This window comes from Ovis aries, chromosome 1, assembly GCF_016772045.2.
Source record: "Ovis aries strain OAR_USU_Benz2616 breed Rambouillet chromosome 1, ARS-UI_Ramb_v3.0, whole genome shotgun sequence".
Classification (NCBI taxonomy): domain Eukaryota; kingdom Metazoa; phylum Chordata; class Mammalia; order Artiodactyla; family Bovidae; genus Ovis; species Ovis aries.
In genome coordinates this window covers 12,345,445-12,356,209 of record NC_056054.1, presented here as the reverse complement: position 1 = coordinate 12,356,209, position 10,765 = coordinate 12,345,445, and positions in this window count along the sequence as shown.

Below are 10,765 nucleotides of genomic sequence, written 5' to 3'. Positions count from 1 at the left end.
CTCTGTCTCCGTCGTCTTCTGCCTTCAGTCTTTCTCAGCATCAGGGTCTTTTCCGATGAGTCGGCTCTACACATCAGGTAGATAAAGTATCGGAGCTTCAGCCTCTGCCATCAGTCCCTCCAGTTAATATTCAGGATTGACTTTTCTTTCGGATTGACTGGTTTGATCTCCTTGTAGCCCAGGGGACTCTCAAAGAGTCTTCTCCAGCACCACAGTTCAAAAGCATCAATTCTTTGGCACTCTGCCTTCTTTATGGTTCAACTTTCACATCTGTACATGACTACTGGAAAGACCATAGCCTTGACTATATGGACCTTTGTCAGCAAAGTGATGTCTTTGATTTTAAAATATGCTGTCTAGGTTTGTTATAACTTTTCTTCTGAGAAGCAATCATCTTCTAATTTCATGGCTGCAGTCACCATCGGCAGTGATTTTAGAGCTCAAGAAAAAATCTATCACTGCCTCCACCTTTTCCCCTTTTAATTGCCATGAAGTCATGGGATTGAATGCTGTGATCTTAGTTTTTCTAATATTGAGTTTTAAGCCCGCTTTTTCACTCTTCTCTTTCACCCTCATCAAGAGGCTCTTTAGTTCCTCTTTGCTTTCTGCCATTAAAGTGTATCTGCATATCTGAGGTTGTTGATATTTCTCCCAGAAACTTTGATTCTAGCTTGTAACTCATCCAGCCTGGCATTTTGCATGACACACTCTGCATATAAGTTAAATAAACAGGGTGACAAATAAACCTTGTCCTTCTTTCTCAATTTTGAAACAGTCGGTTGTTTCATATAAGGTTCTAACTGTTGCTTCCTGACCCGCATACAGGTTTCTCAGGAGACAGGTAAGATGATCTGGTATTCTCATCTTTTAAGAGTTTTCCACAGTTTGTTATGATCCACACAGTCAAAGACGTTAGTGTAGTCAATGAAACAGGTGTTTTTCTGGAATTCCCTTGCTTTCTGTATGATCCAGTGAATGTTGGCAATTTGATCTCTGGTTTCTTTGCCTTTTCTAAACCCAGCTTGGATGTCTAGAAGTTCTCGGTTCACATACTGCTAAAACCTAGCTTGAAGGATTTTGAGCATCACCTTACTAGAATGGGAAGTGAGTGCGCCTGTCCAGTAGTTTGAACATTCTTTAGTACCGCCCTTCTTGGGAATTGGGATGAAGATTGACCTTTTCCTGTGGCCACTGCAATCTCCAAATTTCCAGTCCAAATTTGCTGACCTTGAGTGCAGCACTTTAACAGAATCATCTCTGAGGATTTTAAATAGCTCTGCTGGCATTTCATTGCCTCCATTAGCTTTATTGGCAGCAGTCCTTCCTAAGGCCCACTTGACTTCACACTCCTGGATGTGACTCTAGGTGAGTGACCACACCACTGTGGTTATCAGGGTCATTAAGATCTTTTTTGTACAGTTCCTCTGTGTATTTTGCTATCTCTTCTTGATCTCTTCTGCTTCTGTTAGATTTTCACCGTTTCTGTCCTTTATTGTGCCCATCTTTGCATGAAATGTTGCTTTGAATGCAAAGATGGGCACAATAAAGATCTCACATGCCTTGAGGCAAAAACTAAAAAAAAAAAAGATCCCCTTTGAAGAGTGAATACTTAAGGGTTAATTGGGTAGAAGCTTACCTGAGGGAAGAAACAATGTAAGAGCAATTAGCATCCTCACCCAAAGTGCTCTATGCACCGTGGAGGTGCATAGTATATACGTGCACGTCTAAAAGGTTACATGTGGACGAGTTTTTCTCTTGATCCAGATGAATGGTTTTCTCTTCCTGGAATGAGGTACTTACCTGGCATCTCATGCCAGGGCCTCCTTGTTTAGTTTGTGCAGCTACTCCTGCTCCCTGGCAGCTTTTGGCTTGACTTCATGCACCATCCTGGTGGACACTGATAGATGACCACTTTGCCTATGCTTTTCAATTAGAGGTGCCAGTTGCATAGTTAACTTTTGCTTCCTGGATTAAGAGATTTTTCGTGCCAAATGTATGGGATGGTGTGTCCCGCCCACACTCACATTTTTTTAAGAGAGTCAAAGACAAAAACTACTCATCTCTGAGGCCAGGCCAGGTATCACCAAGTAGACTTCTCACCTGAAGTTGATGAGTTAATCCTAAAGGTTTCTTTAAAAAAAGAAGAAAACACACAACTTGGTTTTGGCTGGGTCTTAGTTTTGGCACGTGGGATTTTCATTGCAGTGCCAGGCTTCTAGTGTGAGCTCAGTAACTGAGGTGTAGCATTGTGGGATCTTAGTTCCCTGACCAGGGATGGAACCCGTCACCCCTGCATTGGAGGATGGACCACCAGGGAGGTCCCAATTCTGAAGCTTTCGTCTTGAATTTAATTCATTGCTTAGAAACTCATGTTCATTTTAGCTGTTTACAGTTGCTTTACTCCCCACCCTTTCTCCACCCTGGCTGACTTGTCTGCAAGTCATAGCTGTCAAAATCGAGCCATCTGCAGAACAGCTCTGTGCTTCTGAGCCCTTCCCTCAAGTCCTCTGTGGTCCATAGTTCTGTCGAGGTATGGGACAGAATCTTCCGATTTCCCCCATAAGCCTCCTTCCAGTCATCTTCTAGTTTCCTCTTTCTGAGGCTGATAAAGGATAGCTCATTAAGTGTAACCAGTGATGTAACTTTTTTCCCTCACCGTGCAACACAGCATGGGGGATCTTAGTTCCCTGACCAGAGAGAGAACCTGTGCCCTCTGCATTGGAAGGGCAGAGTCCTAACCACTGGACTGCCAGGGAATTCTCTTATTGTATTTTTAAATACTCTTTTACTTATTTAAAAGTTTAAAAGTATTTAAATTTTAAATACTCTTATTGTATCCTGATAGGGAAAGCAGAGTAATCAATTCAGATAACTGGGGAAAATTTTTTTAACTTTTTACTTTATTTTGGAGTATAGATGGTTAACAATGTTGTGATCATTTCAGGTGTACAGCAAAGTGATTCAGTGACACATATGTGTGTATCTAAAAAATTAAAAAACTTTTTTTGTATTATTGTATTGAGGTGCCACAGTATAGCGTAGTTTTTAAAGGCTTAGAAGTTATATATATGTTCTTATATATAATTATGATTTTATATGGCACACACATGGTTATATATTTTTTTAGTATTTTATTTATTTATTTTTAATTAATTTATTTTAATTGGAGGCTAATTACTTTACAATATTGTGGTGGGTTTTGCCATACATTGACATGAATCAGCCATGGGTGTACGTGTGTCCCCCATCCTGAACCCCCCTCCCACCTCCTTCTGCATCCCATCCCTCAGGGTCATCCCAGCGCACCAGCCCTGAGCACCCTGTCGCATGCATTGAACCTGGAATGGCGATCTGTTTCACATATGATAATATACATGTTTCAATGCCATTCTCTCAAATCATCCCACCCTCGCCTTCTCCCACAGAGTCCAAAAGTCTGTTCCTTACATCTGTGTCTCTTCTGCTGTCTCGCATATAGGGTCATCATTACCATCTTTCTAAATTCCATATATATGTGTTAATATACTGTATTGGTGCTTTTCTTTCTGACTTACTTCACTCTGTATAATAGGCTCCAGTTTCATCCACCTCATTAAAACTGATTCAAATGTATTCTTTTTAATGGCTGAGTAATACTCCATTGTGTATATGTACCACGGCTTTCTTATCCGTTCATCTGCTGATGGACATCTAGGTTGCATCCATGTCCTGGCTATTATAAACAGTGCGGTGATGAACATTGGGGTACACGTGTCTCTTTCAATTCTGGTTTCCTCGGTGTGTATGTCCAGCAGTGGGATTGCTGGGTCATAAGGCGGTTTTCTATTTCCAGTTTTTTAAGGAATCTCCACCCTATTTTCCATAGTGGCTGTACTAGTTTGCATTCCCACCAACAGTGTAAGAAGGTTCCCTTTTCTCCACACCCTCTCCAGCATTTATTGCTTGTAGACTTTTGGATAGCAGCCATTCTGACTGGCGTGAGATGGTACCTCATTGTGGTTTTGATTTGCCTTTCTCTCATAATCAGTGATGTTGAGCATCTTTTCATGTGTTTGTTAGCCATCTGTATATCTTCTTTGGAGAAATGTCTGTTTAGTTCTTTGGCCCATTTTTTGATTGGGTTGTTTATTTTTCTGGAATTGAACTGCAGGAGCTGCTTGTGTATTTTTGAGATTAATTGTCAGTTGCTTCATTTGCTATTATTTTCTCCCATTCTGAAGGCTGTCTTTTCACCTTGCTTATAGTTTCCTTCGTTGTGCAAAAGCTTTTAAATTTAATTAGGTCCCATTTGTTTATTTTTGCTTTTATTTCCATTACTCTGGAAACTGGGTCATAGAGGATCCTGCTGTGATTTATGTCAGAGAGTGTTTTGCCTATGTTTTCCTCTAGGAGTTTTATAGTTTCTGATCTTACATTTAGATCTTTAATCCATTTTGAGTTTATTTTAGTATACACACATGGTTATATTTGTTAACACCCTTCCATTTGTGGAAATTAGTAGTTGATGAGAGGAATAAAATGATGCTACATTAATCAGAGTCTAAGTGTGACATAAACATAACACGCCAGTAATGCCTACTTGTGAGACAATGTCCTGGACCCTCAAGGTTCCTGGATGTGTGAGTTTGTATCAGGTAAAAGGGCTACTTGATTTAAATCAAAGGTTTGGAATTTAAAGCTTCATTCAGTCTCCTGGGTCAACTTTCTAGTATATTTATCAAATGGGAGACAGTTTTAAAAGACAGTTGATTTGTTTATATTACTGTAAAGTTGGGGCTTCCCTGGTGGCTGCAGTGTAGGAAACGTGGGTTTGATTCCTGGATTGGGAAAATCCCATGGAGAAGGCAATGGCTACCCACTACAGTATTCTTGTCTGGAGAATTGCATGCATAGAGGAGCCTGGTGGGCTACAGTCTATGGGGTCACAAAGAGTTGGACACTACTAAGTGAGAGTGATGTGATTCATGGGGTCTCAGAGTCGGACACGACTGAGTAACTGAACTGAACTGAACTGAACTGAAGTGACTAACACTTTCACATTTATACACTAAGGTTAAAGTAAATTAATCCAATCGATTGTATAAAATTACTATGCTAGTAATTGGTGTACAGCTGTGTTAGAAACGGAGCAGTAATTTGGGGTGCCTTGCAGCTTGTACAAGAGATGGTATTTGTTTTTAGTTTTTATTTGGTTGAAGTGTATTTGATTTACAATGTTAGTTTCAGGTGTACAGCACAGTGATTCACTTGTACACACACATATAAAATAGGTAACCAACAGGGACCTGCTGTACAGCACAGGTAACTATACTCCAATATTTTCTAATAACTTATAAGGGAAAATAATCTGAAAAGATGATATATATATATGTGTGTGTATATGTATATATTTGTGTGTGTGTTGTTGCTGTTCAGCCTCTCAGTTGTGTCTCAGTCGCTACCCCATGGACTGCAGCATGCCAAGCTTCCCTGTCCTTCACAATCTCCTGCTGCTGCTACTGCTAAGTCGCTTCAGTCGTGTCCGACTCTGTGCGACCCCATAGATGGCAGCCCACCAGGCTCCCCCACCCCTGGGATTCTCCAGGCAAGAACACTGGAGTGGGTTGCCATTTCCTTCTCCAATGCATGAACATGAAAAGTGGACCCCATGGACCCCATGCAGCCCACCAGGCTCCTCCATCCATGGGATTTTCCAGGCAAGAGTACTGGAGTGGGGTGCCATTTCCTTCTCCAGTGTATGAAAGTGAAAAGTGAAAGTGAAGTCGCTCAGTCGTGTCTGACTCTTAGCGACCCCATGGACTGCAGCCTACCAGGCTCCTTCGTCCATGGGAGTTTCCAGGCAAGAGTACTGGAGTGGGTTGCCATTGCCTTCTCCATCACAATCTCCTGGAGTTTGTTCAGATTCATGTCCATTGAGCCGATGATGGCAACCAACCACCTTATCCTCTGTTGCTGCCTTCTCCTGCCTTCAATCTTTCCCAGCATCAGGGTCTTTTCCAGTGAGCTGGCTCTTTGCATCAGGTGGCCAAAGTATTGAAGCTTCAGCTTCAGCATCAGTCCCTCCAATGAATATTCAGGGTTGATTTCCTTTCAGATTGACTGGTTTGATCTCCTTGCTGTCCAAGGGACTCTCAAGATTCTTCTCCAACACCACAGTTCGAAAGCATCAGTTCTTCAGTGCCTTCTTTATAGTCCAGCTCTCACATCTATACATGACTACTGGAAAAACCATAGCTTTGACTAGATGGAGCATTTAACATGTGCATAACAAGCACATACATTAACTCATTTCATCCACATAACCTTATCAGTGGGGCTTCTATTATTATATTTTGCAGATGCCAAAACAGGAAAATAATTTCTAGACTTGATGTGAAAATCTGACTCATTGGAAAAGACTCTGATGGGAAAGACTGAAGGCAGGAGGCGAAGGGGGTAACAGAGGATGAGATGGTTGGATGGCATCACTGACTCAATGGACATGAGTTTGAGCAAGTTCCAGGAGACAGTGAAGCCTGGCATGCTGCAGTGCGTGGGGATGGAAAGTGTCGGACATGACTGACACCACCAGCAATTTCTAGACAGAGACTAGTGCTCAGAAACACCTAAGGTGTTCAGTGAGGCTTTGGAAGCACTTGAAGTTCAGTAGGGGAAAGAAGGTGATTGAGACTTTTGGCTTCTATTAATGACTGCCAAACAATTGATGCTTTTGAACTGTGGTGTTGGAGAAGAGTCTTGAGAGTACCTTGGACTGCAAGGAGATCCAACCAGTCCATCCTAAAGGAGATCAGTCCTGGGTGTTCATTGGAAGGACTGATGTTAAAGCTGAAACTCCAATATTTTGGCCACCTGATGAGAAGAGCTGACTCATTTGAAGAGACCCTGATGCTGGGAAAGATTGAGGGTAGGAGGAGAAGGGGACGACAGAGGTTGAGATGGTTGGATGGCATCACCGACTCAATGGACATGGGTTTGGGTGGACTCTGGGAGTTGGTGATGGACAGGGAGTCCTGGCGTGCTGTGGTTCATGGGGTCGCAAAGAGTTGGACACCACTGAGTGACTGGACTGAAGTTATTTTTATGAATCTTCCTGCTGAAAACAGCTAAAATTTCTGAATAAAAGATAAATTTTAAAAATCTCTGGGGCTTCCCTTGTAGTCTAGCAGTTGGGAATCCGCCAGCCAATTCAGGGGATGTATGTTCAACCCCTGGTCTGGGAAGATCCAACGTACCAAGGGGCAACTATGCCCGAGGACATAACTACTGAGTCAGTGCTCTAGAGCCTGTGCTCTGCCACAAGAGAAGCCACCGCAGTTAGAAGCCCACACACTGCAAGTAGAGAGTATACCCTGCTCACAGCTAGAGAAATCCTGTGCACAGCCACAAAGACCCAGTGCAGCCAAAAACTCAAAAAACTTAAAAAATAATAAAAAATTTTAAAATGAATAAATAATAATAAAACTCTAAGGCATCCAGGAACTGACAAGTAGAGTTATCAAGCCCAAAGTGAAGATAATAATCCAGAGAGAAATGGAGCACAGATACCTAGAAACCACTTTCAATATAAAGGCAAACCATATTCTATTCTAGCATATCAAACATGCTGGATTGAATGGGACAAAAATCAAAACCCAGAGCACACATACAATGAGTCTAATAGAACATCTTTCCAACAAAAAGCTTGGCACACCAAAGGGCTATATCTTTCAGAATAAAAGAGTGGGTCAGAAATTGAATCCTCCCAGGGATTTTCAGGCTGGGAGCTCAGAAAACTTCAAGTCTTGAACTTGGCTTAAGATGACCCTGTACTAAATAGAAAGGGAAAAAAGAAGAAAAGAAAACGACCCTGTACTATTCGTGCCTCCAGATGTCTGATATAAATAAATAAATTAGTCTTTGGAGGAAGAAATATTTTATCTCCCCTCCAGTTATTTCCACATCCTATTCTGCAAAGAACCAATTATTTTTTAAAGTATACAAGTAAAGATTATTGCCAACAGAAATAATGGATAAAATAAACTGATTGTCAAAGGCTTCAGATACTTGAACTCAAGGTAATATATATAAAATGTTCATGGTTGCTATTTTCAAAGAAATACATGACAGACTTAAAAATACCCACAGGGAACAAGAAATGGCAATGAGTGAAATGAGAGTTATTCAAAAGACCAACTAGAACCTTTTTAGAAATGAAAAATATAATAACTAAATCCATCAATGAACTCCTTTAACAGAAGCTTCAGGGAGAATTAGTGAACTGGAAGATAGGTCAAAAGAAATTATTTAACAACTATTTATTAACACATAAATTTAACACCTCAGAGAAAATGGATCAATTCCTCAAAACCCATAAAATACCAAAATTCACCTGATATGAAATAGATCATCTGAATAATCCTATAACTATTTTAAAAATTAAATTTATAATTAAAAACTTAAAATAATATCCAGGCCTAGTTGGTGATAGTTTCATTGAAGTGTTCTACCAATCATTACAAGAGGAATTAGCACCATTCTGTACAATCTCCAGAAATTAGAAAAGTAGGGAATACCTCTCAGCTCACTTTATAATGCCATTACTGTTTTCACTTTATAATGCCATTATTATTTTGATATGAAAACCAGACTGGACAGTAAAAACAAAAAGCTATAGACCAATATCCCATGAACTTAGCTAGTAAAATCTTCAGTAAAATATTAGCAAATTTAATCTAGCAATACACAATAAGAATTATGCAAGATGGCCAAGGGGTTTATTCCAGACATGTAAGGCTGGTTCAACATGTGAAAGTGAATTGATTTAACATTTGAAAATATACTGATGCAGTAATCCACTGTATCAAGAAGCTAAAGATAAATAAAAATAATCATGTCAATTAATTTTGAGTAACAAAATTCAACACCCATTCTTTGGCTGCCCTGGGTTTTCATTGCTGTGCATGGGCTGTTTTGTTGTGGAACAAGGGTTTCTCTTGTGTGTGGCATGGGTTCTAGAGTACGCAGGCTCAATAGTTGTGGGGCATGGGCTTAGTTACCCCTTGACAAGTGGAATCATCCTGGACCAGACATAAAACCTGTGTTCCCTGCATTGGTAGGTGGATTCTTAGCTACTGGACCACCAGAAAAGTACCTCAACACCCATTTATGATAATTAAAAAAAAAAACAACTATCAGTAAACCAGAAATACAGGGGAACTTCCTCAACTTGATAAGACTGAATACCTTCCTCTTAAGGAACAAGTCAAGGATATCCACTCTGGCCATTCTTAGTCAACAGAGTACTGGAAGTCTAGCCAACGCAGTAAGACAAGAAAAGGAAATAGACAGCACATAGATTGGAAAGGGAAAAAAGAAAACAAACTTCCCTGTTTGCAGATGAAATGACTGTCTATTTTAAAAAGTCCCAATGGAGGATTTGAACATTGCTGCAGAGCAACTAAGCCCGTGTGCCACAAGTACTGAGCCTGTGCTTTAGAGCCTGTGAGCCCAAACTATGAAGCCCGTGCTCAGCAACAAAGAGAAGCCACTGCAGTGAGAAGTCTGTGTACTGCAAGGAAGAGTCGCTCCCACTCACTGCAACTAGAGAAAGCCCTCTGCAGCAGCAAAAGACCCAGTGCAATCAAACATGAATAGAGGCTTCCCTGGTGGCTCGATGATAAAGAACCTGCCTACCAATGCAGTGTTGAGTCCTGCCCCCAAGGCCACAGAAGCGGAGCCCAGAACCAAGGTCACCTCTGAAGCTGACTGAGCCCCTTTGTAACTGAGCCCCTTTTGTTTTCAGAAGACTCCCTGACTTCCTGACCCCCAGTCAGGCAAAGATGCCCACTTCAGCAAACACCTTATAGCACCCCAACCAATCACCTAACACCAACCTTGCAGCAGGCATTTTCTTTGGCTTGAGGCTATAAAAATTGGCTATTAACCCACAAAAGCCGTCAACTCTCCCTGGTCTCTTAGGAGGTTGGCCCACTGTGCTCTCGGTGCCTACTTTATCTCTGCTCTTCATTCTTATACTCGCTCCCTGCTGGAATGCTGTGTGTCTGGAAATTCTTTACCAACCTATGCTCAAACTGCTTAACATGCAGGAGATATGGGTTCGATCCCTAGTCCACGGAGATTTCACATGCTGCAGGACAGCTAAGCCCGGGTTCTGCTGAGCCTGTGTCCTGGAGCCCGGGAGCCACGGCTGCTGAGCCCACGTGCGGTAACTACTGGAACTTGAACTCTCTAGAGCCTGTGCTCCGTAGCAAGTGGAGCCACCGCAAGGAGAAGCCTTAGCACCACCATTAGAGGGTAGTTTTGAATTATTGTTATAAAACCCTTCATCACATCCTCCCAGGGTGGAACACATAGTTTTTCGAGACAGAAGCCCAGTTTGTCTTCCTTTGCCTGGCAAAGTGATAGAGCCTTCCTTTTCTACTTCACTCAAAACTTTGTCTCCAAGATTTGATTTGGCATTAGTGTATGGAGAGGCCAAGCTTTCCATAACAACATTAGACTTACAGCAATTGTGTTAAGTATGCACTATTATTACCTCCATTATACAGATGAGGAAATTGAGACAAGTGAAATTTAGCTACCTGCTCAAGGTGGCCCAGCCTCATCAATGGTAGAGGTAGCGTTTTTTAAATTTTAGTTTTTTATTGAAGTATTGTTGATTCACAATGTTGTATTAATTTCAAGTGTACAGAAAAGCGATTCACATATATGGAATCTTTTCAGATTATTTTCCTTTATAAGTTATTACAATACAATGAGTATAGTT